This window comes from Pholcus phalangioides, unplaced genomic scaffold (genome assembly GCF_987345545.1).
Source record: "Pholcus phalangioides strain wild (caught in Gottingen) unplaced genomic scaffold, Ppha-v1.0 ptg000039l_1, whole genome shotgun sequence".
Lineage (NCBI taxonomy): Eukaryota > Metazoa > Arthropoda > Arachnida > Araneae > Pholcidae > Pholcus > Pholcus phalangioides.
In genome coordinates, this window is record NW_028301625.1 from 4,525,034 (window position 1) to 4,537,720 (window position 12,687).

The following is a 12,687-nucleotide window of genomic DNA, read 5'->3' on the forward strand; positions in this document are numbered from 1 at the left end:
CGATGCTAACCCTGCAAACCGTTTTTTATTTCGGTTATTTTTCCGGTTTTCATGAATTTTTAAAGTTTCTGCGGACTTTTTGAACACCCTGTATATATATTTTGAATCTATTTTTATTCAATTAAATTGACGTCATACTATTTTATCATGCGCGTAAGCTGTTTTTATTGCATTATTCTGAAAATTTGCAAAAAACTATAAAATATTAGAGATATGTAAAACTTTATGCTGATATAAGATAGTATATATAACCCAGAATATATATATATATAAGTGCAAAAAATTTCAAATAAATCAATGGTTAAATAGTATTTTTAATGATATTTTTCTACTAGAGCATAGTTTTTCACCATGTTAAAATGTTAAAAGATATGGGCCCCTTAAATTAAATTTCTAAATGCTATTAAATTGTTATATAAACGAAAGAGAAACTTGACGCATTTATACTTTATATTCTTTTTAAAGTTGTTTGAAATGCCGTGAGTTCAATGAATGGCTCTTGTTTACATGAATACTCATTAAAATGAAGTTAATTAATGCATATATGTACATGTGCATTCTTCTCTCAAAGACTTCGCACTTGAATCGAAGTACAAGTAGACAAGATTCCAGACAGTGGTTGTTAGCTTTTTCAAAAAGAAAAAAAAATCACTATCATACATTTAGGTATAAAAATCTCTAAGGTTTGGAATATATTTGTAGAAATGGTGGTTGCGTACACGCGTGAATTTGTGAAGGTTGCCAACAAAAAATTGGAACAGTTCAATATTAGAAATCTTGTCCGTAAAATACACCGCCGGAAAATTTATCGACAACAGTTCGACACGTGTGAGTGAGTGAGGATACGAGTCAGGGAGGGAGCAAATGAGTCAGTGAATGAGAAAATAAGTCAATGAATGTGAAAATGTGTGTGTGAGTGAGTAAATGAATCAGTGAGTGAGTAAATGAGTCAGTGAGTGAGCAAATGAGCCAGTGAGTGAGCAAATAAGTCGGTGATGAGTCAATGATTAGCAATTAACACGTTGAGTGCGGTTGTCGACAGCCTTTCATTATTTATGACAATTGTTAGTAACTTTTACACGTTTCCTAAAAAAAAAATAAAAATAGGTACGAGACAGTGTCGACACAACCCCATCACGAAAAGATCACCTTCTGTGGCGGCTGTGGACAACGTGTCGACAGCTTCTATTTTCCCAGAACGGACGTAAAAATGGGTATAATACGTCATAATACAATCAAATTAGTGCAAAAAGAAACGATTTTTCAACTAAGTCAATTCAGCACAGGGCATAAACACAGGTCGAAAGGACCCGTAGTCAACGCGTTAAGAGAGTATATGAATGAGCGAGTGAGTGGACAATTGAGAAAATGAGCAAGCCAGTGACCCAAGTGAGAAAATGAGTGAGTGAATAACGTAATTAAGTAAACAAGTGAGTGGGTGAGAGACTGCGAAACCGGCCTTGTAAGTGCCTCTCGCTCACTCGCTCACGAGGTCACTCATTCTGTCACTCTCATTCTGTCACTCTCATTCACTCTGTCACTAGGTAGGTCTTCTATCACTCTCTAGGTCGTTCGCTCTGTCATTCGCTTAGCTTGTTCAATCACTCATTCACTAGGTCACTCACTCTATCATTCGGTCGTTCACTCACTCGCATAGGTGAATTTTCTGTAAACCATTAGAAATAGGAGCGAAATGTTTGCCACATCCTTTCAGCAGTGTCTGCAAGGTAACAGCTAAAAAAAAACGTGTAGAAATGGAGATTTATAACTAATAATAACCCCGTTGGTGGGAAATAAAATACTACAAAAAGTCTGCAATTAATTAAAAATTTAATCTAAAAATCAGAGAAAAGTTGGGAAAGAACAGCACAGGCGAGGGGAAGGAACGTTGTCCGTTAGTTTATGCCAGTGTTTCTCAATATTTCTGAAAACAAAGACCAGTAAAATGTGTGCAACAATTTGACGGACCACTTGTGTCCCGTGTTACGGGACATTCCTGTAATTTTCGTTCCGATTTGATTTTTTTATACATTCGTCCCGTTTTTTCAACGATACTTATCTGAATTTGCAATAAGCATTCATTAAAATAGTGAATACAAAACGTTTTATGGCATAAGTGATATATAAATATTTATCCATACATATAAAATAACTTATCCTGACTGACTGATTCACTGATTCATCATCGCCAAGCCTAAACCGCTGAAGTTATAAACATGAAATTCGGTCAGTGGTTTAATTTCATGACCTCACTCATAGGCTCACTAAGAAGGGTTTTTCGAAATTCGGTCATAAGGGGAGTCAAAGGTTGCATATATAGGGAAATCAGGACGAGCCGAAACCGCTGAAGCTATAAGTATGAAAAATTTGGTTGGTAGTTTCATTTCGTGATGAAAAGACTCACTAAAGAAGGGTTTTTCTAAATTCCGCCCCTAAAGGGGGGGGGGGTTCACAACGGGGTTTATAGGTTACAGGCATCACCTAGGACCGATACCGCTGAAACTATAAATATGAAATTTGATAAGTATTTTTATTTTTGAATATAGAGACACACTAAAAAGGGATTTTTCAAAATTCAACTCCTAAGGGGGTTTCAAAGGTTATATGGGCCAATCATCGCTGAGCCGAAATCTCTGAAGTTATAAATATTAAATTTACTCAGTTGTTTTATTTTATGACGGGAAGACTCACTAAGAAGGGTCTTTTCAAATTTGAACTCCCAACAGAGTCATAAGGGGGTTCAAAGGTAATATAGACAATTGGCGATAGAGATTGCAGTTTTTGAGCTCATCCGTAAGATTTAAAGGAAACTTCTGCCCCAAAAATTCTGAATTTTTGCAGAAAAGTTAAGTCAATATGTGTTAGTAAAATAAACCTCGGGCTTTGATATCTGTAATTTTTACATACGAGGCATTCGTTAGAATTTTATGAATTTTTAAAGTTTGAGAAAATATATAAATTTTAAAAATCTAAATTCAACATTTTTTTAAAAAAAATACTTCCCATTAGTCAATTGCTAAATCCTAGGTTTATTTTACTAACACATATTGACTAAACTTTCTGCAAAAATTTAGAATTTTTGGGGCAGTGTAGTTTTCTTTAAATCTTAAGGATGAGCTCAAAAACTGCGATCTGAGAAAATCGCGTTTCAAAGCGTTTTTTATATATAATATACGTTTACACTATAATTCAGTATTTCTTTCTCTTTAATTATGGAACAACAAATTAACCGATTGATACGAAATTTTTAATATTTTATTTGCAGTCGAATGAAATATATTTTGAAGTCATTTTTGAAAATTCGACTTCAAAGGTCGCGACACCCCTTTAAACCCCTTAAACTATGTTAAGTTGTTTTCTGTATGTGTTGATTTATAATTGCAGTGAAACCATCGGTTCGGTCGATTTCTCCTTCGTTCTCTTCGAAATTCGAATTTGAATATAATTTTTTCAGAAAGCTTACATTCTTATAATAACAAATTAATTTTTAATGTATGTAACTTACTTAATTTCAACTTTAACGCGCCCTTTTCTTAATAACCGTAATGTTTCGTGGACCCACTTTAAGGAAGAGCCATAATGAATTCATATGTTTAAAAATAAAATTTCATTGCACATTGTTTTGAATTTTGTTGTTGTTGTCATTGCTGTTCTGTTGTCACCTCGTGTTGGCCACATTGCCCCAAATGCACTAACATCCTTATTATACCTATACACAAATCAAGTGGTGGGCAAAGTCACCCCCATTATGCCGGGTGACTTTGTCCACCCTGTTTTTATTTTTTCATAAGAAGGAGGGACAGATGACCCATTAAAATAAAAACTGAACCTAAGACCTAACTAACCATGAACCAAAGATAAAAATTTCATTTTTGATTCTTAACCAACGGGTTCAATGAAAAATTTTAATTCCATTTTTAAAACTGGGCAAAGTCACTCCACGTGACGGTCTTTAAAAAGTTGAAAAATGTGTGTTTTTAATATAAATTTGAGTACACCAAACCCCTTAAGTAACTACATGCCATTTAAAAATTTTTTGTAATTAAAAGCATGTTTTTAAAGTCAACAGTTACAGAGATATCTGCTGTGCGAACATTTAGGAACAGCCTATATCTACGATAGTATTATGAAGATAGATAATACTATGTATAGTATTATCTCTGATATATTTTCTATATCATAAAAAAACGGAAAAACTTTCTGTGTATTCATCCGCTGGAAACAATATTTAGAAACACAAGACTCGAAAAAGAATCAGCAAAAACTCTTCTCACATTTATTTTCATCAACATGGCAAGCGATTCAGAAATCCATATCTGTGCAGAAGCCAACATTTTTTTCTCGCGGAGCCAAATTGATTCAGTGAAAAAAATATTTGAAAAAATATATAAATAATAGAAAAAGAGAAAAACTGATGATTTTTCGATTTGAGTTTGAGCTCGTCTATCTTTTCCGGCAAAAAGATAAAAGAATCCTATTCCGAGAGAGATATGTATTATATAATCCAACATTTCCTTTTCCTCAAAAAAAAGAAAGAAAGTGATACCTTTTTAAGGTGATTTGCACCTTTTCAACATGGTCAAAAACTCAGTAGAAATGCCATTAAAAATATTAAGTGAACATATTGATTCATTTCAAATTTTTTACATACGAGGTGTCCTGTAAGTCCTGATTCGGCGTTTATCTCATTAATCTCTCTCTATCGCGAGCGTTTTCAACCTTTAGCAGATTGCGGGCCACTTCATTGATTTTGTCGCGGGCCACTTGATTACTTGATTACCTAAGTGATCTGGAACAGCACCGTAGGTTACTGAAGCGACCAGTAAATACGCCGCAGGCCACTTGAGTGATCAGTGACTGTGCTGCAAGTCATTCAAGTGATCAGGGAATGGGCCGCGGGCCGGTTGAGTGCTCTGTAAATATGCCGCGGGTCACTCACGTGATACGGGAATTTGCCGCAGGCCACGTAAGTGACGTGGGGGCTTCACCGCGGGTCACTTAAGTGATCTGGAAAAGTGCCACCTAGTTTATTTTTACTAAATAAAGTATTCGGCCGCGGGCCACATTTGGGCCGTGGATTGAACATATATGCTCTACCAGTTTCGAGAGTGAAAACACAGTATGATATAAAATGAAAAAATATAAATCTTTATAAAGTCTCCTGTTCTCTAACTTCCAATTAGAAAGCTGTTGTCCTGTCTCTCCTGAGGACAAAAAAAAAATCACGTTCACAAGTGCAATAATCGCTGAGATATTTGAATTCCAAATCAGAGAAAAAAATAGAAAAGAACAGTGAAACTAACGGACAATACTTCTTCCCCTGATTTATGATGTTCATTCATAACTTTTCTCTCATTTCTGAATTCAAATATGTCAGTGAATATTGCACCTAGAAACATGGAATTTTTCGGAATCGACCTCAGGAGAGACAGGGTAACAACTTTCTAATTGAAAGTTAGAGGACGGGGGATCATGCAAAAAAATTTAGATTTTTTTTATTTTATGACACATTTACTTTTGTTCTTGAAATTGGTAGAGTGATTCCTAAATACATTTTGACCATTTTTAAATTAGGAGAAATACAACGTTTTTAATTGCAATATTTGCCGAGGTATTTAAATTCAAAAAATGAAGAAAAATTGGGGGTGGGGGGGGGGAAACAGCATAAAAACTAACGGAAAATGCTTTTTTTGGCCTTTATCTTATCAATCATTTGTCGTAAACGTATGGTTGAAATTTAAAAAAAAATGCTCAAAATTGTTCAGAAATTACCCTGTATAAGTGTTGAGAATGAAAAAATACAGTGTGCCGCAAAATAAGAAAAAAATCTAAATTTTTACTCCGCCTCCCCTGCCTCTAACTTCCTATTAGAAAGTTGTTGTTCTGTCTTTTCTGAGCCTAACAACAAAAAATAATTCCATGTTCTTAACGGCAATATTTGCTTAGATATTTAAATTCAAGAATCGTAGAAAAGGTTTAGTGAAGAATAGCATAAAAACTAACGGACATCGCTTCTTTCCCTCATTTATGCCGTACTTCCCCAACTTTCCAGGAGTGACCGGGCAAGAATATTTTAATTTGAAGTTAGAGAACAGAGTGGGACCGTGCAAAAGTTTAGATTTTTTGTTTCATGACACACTGTACTTTCACTCTCAAAACTGGCAGAGAGTGATTCTCCTGAATACACATTTTGAACATTTTTAAATTAGAAACATACCTCTACGACGATTGGTTAATGAGATAAACGCCTTATTAGGACTTACAGAACACCCCGTATATTCGATTGCATAATTTTTTTATACGATATGTGCAATTCTAATATCTTACATATCTGTAATACTTTTTTTTTTTTAATTTTGGAACATTCAGAAAAATAAATGTATTGTTAACATATCTTCACTGATGCCAGCTATTTTATTACGTGCGCATGATAAAATAGCTTGACATGTTGACGATTAAAAACAAAGAAAACTGTTTAGTGTTCACCGCAAATGATTGAAAATATCTCAGATCGTTTCATGAATACTTGATTAATAAAAAAAGTACTTAATTTTCTCTTTTAATTTTTATGATATTTTGAATTTTAAATTTAATTTAAAATGATATTAAATCAACGTGATTTCAATCTTTCGGCATATTTCATATGAACTGCGCAGTTTATAACTTTATATTTTGAACCAATTTTTATTGAATCATATTGATGTCATGCGATTTTATCATGCTTGTGATGCGTGTTAACAGTACATTTTTTTTCTTAACCCTGTCAATGGTATATACGAGTTATCTCGCCTCCTTATATTCCTCTTATTTTAGCATTGGCAAGCCAGTGATACGGCCATGGAACACTTTTCTTTATACATTCACTTTGCGCACCTACTTTAAGGTATCCGACTATATTCGAGAGCACTTTTCCATAAAATTGCACTGGAATGGATTTTAATGCCATTTTTTGAGAGAAAATGTCTCAAAATGGTGAAAAAATAATACATTTAGGACTACCTATGCCATTTTTTTATGAAAAAGTCGTTTTTATGTCAAATTTTAAGCAAAATTCGTGTAATATTCGAAACACGATTAAAAAAAATTATATGAATGGAATGTTTTGTTATTTTCACACAGTACATTCAGATAATAATGATGCAAGTTATGAACTAAAACTTAAGGGATTGTATGATATGCTCAGAAGTTGCACCCAAATGTGTTAATGTACGTGTGAATTTTTGGAAATTTCATTCTGCATATATCGTCTATAAAACACTATTACTAGACGAATGCATGTGATAGACCTTAGATTTTAGTTCATAACCTCAACAATAAGTATAAAAATATATAAAAATTTCGTATGACATAATGAATGGAGTTTTAGAAATCATGTTTCAAACTCAAGTAAAATATCAAAAACAGCATTCTTCGTAAAACACGTTTAAAGTATTCATTCATGTATTACTTGTATGTGAAAACGCAACATTGAAGTGGGCGCAACTTCGATTCCAAGCGTCATATAAACAAAACAAGGCCTGTTTTGAAATCACAACAAAGAGGACGATATATATATAAAAATTTATATTTTCTTCCAAAATTATGTTTTCAACGATGCCTTAAATCGAAGAAATCTTACTTTATTAAAAAATGAGACATGAACATGGCTTAGATAATATTCAAAAACTTGAATAAATTTCAAAACAAGTATTAGAGAGATATGTAAGACATTGTATTGGCACATATAATCAAAAATATATGTATTGAATGAGAAACTAATCAATCGTAAAATAATATTTTATGTGATATTTATATTAAAGCATAGTTTTTGAGGCTTTTTGATCATGTTAACCTTCTATGGTTCACGTCCACAGAAAAGTATTGCATTTTTTTTTCAAAATACGGATGTGTAAATAGGTGCTGTTAGCATATTTTTAATAGAAACAATACATCAGCACAGAAATTTAATTAGAGTGGAGTTTTTAATTATCTGAAATGGTTAATTAAGGGTAAAATATACAGTTTGCCTTGATGTTAATGCTATTTATAAACAGATAAAATCTTGCTACGCAAAGATGAATAGTTTTACATTGAATTTTATTTAAAATCCTTTTTAATATTGCGTCATTTCATAAATCTCCGAAGACGTTGAACTTCAGCAGCTCAAAAAATGACACCAACAACTGATTCTACGACTGATACAACTACTGATAAAAGTATACACTTCACTTCTTAGTTACAAAAAAAGTATTTTAATTACATAGCCATATTTTGAACCGAAATGAAACTAGAAAATGTACTTTCTAAAATACCAAAAAGAAAATATTGAGAAAAGAAATTGGTATAATGGTTTTTTTTTATCATGTATTTGCTATGGATATTAACATATATACGGGACCATAGAGGGTTAGAGGGTCAAGAGGTATATACGACCCCTTAAGGTGTATATATATATATATATATATATATATATAATATTTATATAAATATATATATGTATATAAAGTTTCAGGTTTTCCTTTATTAGTTTCGAGAGGAATTTATTCATTAACGATGTTCAGGATTCTCCGTATGATGAGCATCTAAGTTTTGTTTCTCGTCCCCATGCGTTGATTTAAACACAGTGTTTTCCAGAATTGGGAGAACTACCTGAACCACCAGAGGGCAGTTCGACGGATGTCGTGAGATCTTGGCTCAAAAAGGCTCTTCCCACAAAACCTAAAAGCACCACGAGGAAAACAGGACGCGGACACACGGCACTTATTATTATTACTATTATTTTTTGTTGTTTCCAAGAATGAGATGGCACGTCATCGACAACTTAAAGTTCTGGGAATTTGAAGCGGGAGCGCTCGAGAGATCCTTGATAAAAGCCGCGAATTCGACGCAACAACTGATAACAATAATAATAATTCCTTTCTGAGATCTTCGGCAATTTATTTCTCACTGAGAAAAAATTAGAAAAAAAGTTTTCAAAAACTTGTTTTGTGGGTAAAAAAAAACAAATTACATTAAAAGGAGAGATCATGAATCTTTCGAACAATAATGATGTCTTTCCGGAGGCGGATGAACTGTCGGATCATATGTCGTCGACAGAAACCATTATACGTTATTATCCTGGTGAGTTGTGGATAACACATTTAAACCTTATATATTACTGTAATTTATGTCATTACATTTTAAAATATTTTTTAAAATTTTTTATCATTGATGAATCCAGATATAAAAAATTTATAAACGTTTTGAAATTTTACTTTGTGTAACATTTTAACCCTGTATTTGGTTCACTCCCCATAAAAACGCATTTAAAAAAATGTTTTTTACAAAAAAGGAAGTAAATTGGTACTGTTTTTCAGCATATTTTTAATTTAAACAATACATCAACACAGCAATTTTATTAATTTGAGTTGATTTTTTTAATTAGCTGAAATGGTCAATTAATGGCGAAATATAAGGTTTTCTTTTTTATTTTACTGTAAACGGATAGAATCTTACTCTCATACACACACACACACAGTTGAATAGTTTTGAATGTTGAAAGTTGAATAGATTTTTCCTTGAATTTTATTTCCGATTTTCTTAATTTGATGCGATTTTATAAATCTCTGAACGCGTAAACATTTACAGCGGTTCTCAATAAAGACATAAGAATGGAATCAACTCTTTCCAGTATTACTTAGCCGTATTCTATACTGAAATGACACTAAAAGACGTAATTTCAAAAAATACCAAAAAACTGAGAAAAGAAATTAGTATAATGAGTTTTTGACCCTGTATATAGTATGTTTATTTAAATATACACGGGACCATTAGAGGGTTAAAAATATTTGAAATAATTACTTATCGCTATTTAGGCTCAATGATTTATTTGTAAATTTTTGTACATACTGTTTGGGAATGTTGAGATGATGATAAAATGAAATACAACGGGAAATATTTAATTTATAAAACTTCAAACACTTTTGTCGTAACTATCCGGAAGCCATTACCAACGGGATCATGACAACGGGAATTAATTTTGTTAGCGGCGTACCACTGCAAAATAATTATGTCCTACGAGATGTAACAAATAACTGTAACCACGGTAATGGCTACGGTAATAAATCAACAAAATTCCAAAAAAAACCTATTAATAGAATACGTTGACGTACATTTTAATTGTTAAAATATCACATTCCGCAAAAAACTAACGAAATAATTACCGAATCTTTACAATCATAATTTAATTTAGAAATTTTGATCATCCTACGGTCATTATAATTACAACTCGGCTAAATTGTATAGGCAATTTACCGGCGGCTATTCGAACTATTTTGGTAATAATCATTTAGCTGCCATTTTAAAAAAAGATAGTCTAATACCCTAATGCCATTTTACCCCTACGATTTCAAAATAAACCAATTTCTTTCCTAGAATTGTCTTAAAATTTACATTTTCTGGGTATTGTGATCGTCTTCATACTCATTTTTCTCGTTTCAACTGCGATTTAGCTCCATCAACTCAGGTATTTGTGTGAAAAAGAGTTATTCATATATTTCGCTTTTAAATCTCGAGAAAAATATAATAATGTGCTTTAGGATTTGAATTTGCATAAAAGTAATAACGTGTCGAGAGACCAGCAAAATTTATTGCCTTGTTTCTGAAAGAAAATCACTACTTTTATTATTATTATTTAATACCAAACTGAAAGGGGGAAAAATGTATATAAGAGTGAGAATTTACGAGAATATTCTGAATACTGACGATAGTAGAGATGATTATTATTGATACGTCCTTTTTTGCTCTTTTTGAAGGTGATTTTTAAGAGATCATATTAAATTCATATTTATGATTTTTAAGTAATCATATTAACCCTTTATTGTCCCGTATATATTTCAATATGTATTACAAATACATGGTCAGAAATACATATTATACCAATTTCTTTTCTGAATTTTTTTGATATTTTAGAAAATATAAAATACAGCTATATCAGTATAATACCTTTCTATCTAGAAAGAGTTGATTCCATGTCGGGGTCACTTTTTGAGAGCTGTTGAAATTTTACGTGTTGAGAAATTTGTGAAATCTCACCACATTGAGGGAATTGCAAGCGAAATTCATGAACTCAACTATTCAATTTTACTGAGCAATATTTTATATCTCTGTTTATACGTAACATTAACGGGTGTCCCGTCCCCTGAAGCTGATTTTTCAAAAATGAATTTAAAAAATATTTCATACTATTGCAAATCAAATGCCAAAAATTTCGTGTCAATCGGTTAATTTGTTCTTTCAAGATAAAAGCAAAAAATTAATTAATTCTAGTGTAGATGTATGCAAGAAAAAACACTTTGAAAGCGATTTTCTCAGATTGCAATTTTGAGCTCAGATTTAATACTACTGATACTACTGCAAAAAAATTAATATTTTAATACTGAAAAAAAAATTCTGAAATTTTACAGAAATGTTTATTCGACTTGTGTTAGTAAAAGGAATTCCGATTTAGCTATTGATTAATGGGAAATATTTTTTAAAATATGTGAAATTTGCATTTTGGAAATTTATATAGGCCTATATTTTTTAAACGTTTCAAAAACTCATAAAGCTGTAATGAATATTCAGATACTATTCCGTACTAAGTTTATTCTATAATAATTCTATACTATATAAAGTTTGAAGTTCATTTTACTATCACATGTTGAATAAACATTTCTGCAAAATTTCAAAACTTTTGGTGCATTTTTTTTTTGAATCTGACGGATGAGTTCAAAAACTGCAATCTCAGAAAATCGCATTCATTTTTTTTTTCTTGTATACGTTTACACTAGAATTAATTAATTTTTTTCTTTTATTTTGAGAGAACAAATAAATCGATTGACATGAAATTTTTTGCATTTGATTTAAAATAGAATGAAATACTTTTAATGCGATTAAAAGTATGAAATTAAATGAAATACTTTGATGCGATTTTTAAAAATCGATTTTTTAGTCGTAATGTTACTGTAAACATGATAAATCGGCTATCATACATAATAACCGGTTGTTATGCATACTTACTGATCGTCTTGGTAAGATTGATAAATTTATCACACTTTTACTGGTGAATATGTCTAGTACCCAAGCGTCGTTGGTAAATTTGATAAATAATTGAAATTTATAGCCTTCATCTGTGATTATGCATAACACCCTAAGGTGAATTTGATAAATATGAAAAAAAATCCTAATGAGTCTAGTATGTGTGATGAATATAGTCGGACCCCGATGTAATGATAACAAATTTTACGATCGTTCCCCGATATAATGATCGATATAATGATACAATACATGTATGAATTATCATGTCTGGTATTTAGTACGATTTATCAGGTTCACTAGCGATGCGACGCTTGGGTATTATTCATAATTGCGGCTAAAAATGATAAATTTAGGAAAATTTATGAAAATTACCAAAATGCTTGGAGATTATAAATAATAACCGGATTTAGCACATTTACCGTAACATATACATTTTTACATTATAATTAATTCTTTCTTTTATTTTGATAGAACAAATTAATCGAATGACGCGAAATTTTTTGAATTTGACTTGAAATTTTTTTTATGTCATTTTCGAAAAATCGAATTCAGGGGTTTGTGATACCTCCGTAAAATAGAGGCGCACGGTATATTTAGTATATTTCGCCATTAATTAACCCTCTTGGTTAATTAAAAAATCAATTATAATAA

The 12,687-nt window shown here is 31.6% G+C and overlaps 1 long non-coding RNA gene across 1 annotated transcript in view; it reads left to right on the forward strand.

The window, feature by feature from the left end:
• The first annotated feature begins 8,713 nt into the window (after nt 1-8,713).
• Nucleotides 8,714-12,687, forward strand: part of LOC149065475 (uncharacterized) — an 84,466-nt gene continuing 80,492 nt past the window's right edge. The window contains exon 1 of the long non-coding RNA XR_016195627.1: nt 8,714-9,099. This is a non-coding gene — a long non-coding RNA (uncharacterized LOC149065475). The remainder of the gene's footprint in view (nt 9,100-12,687) is intronic.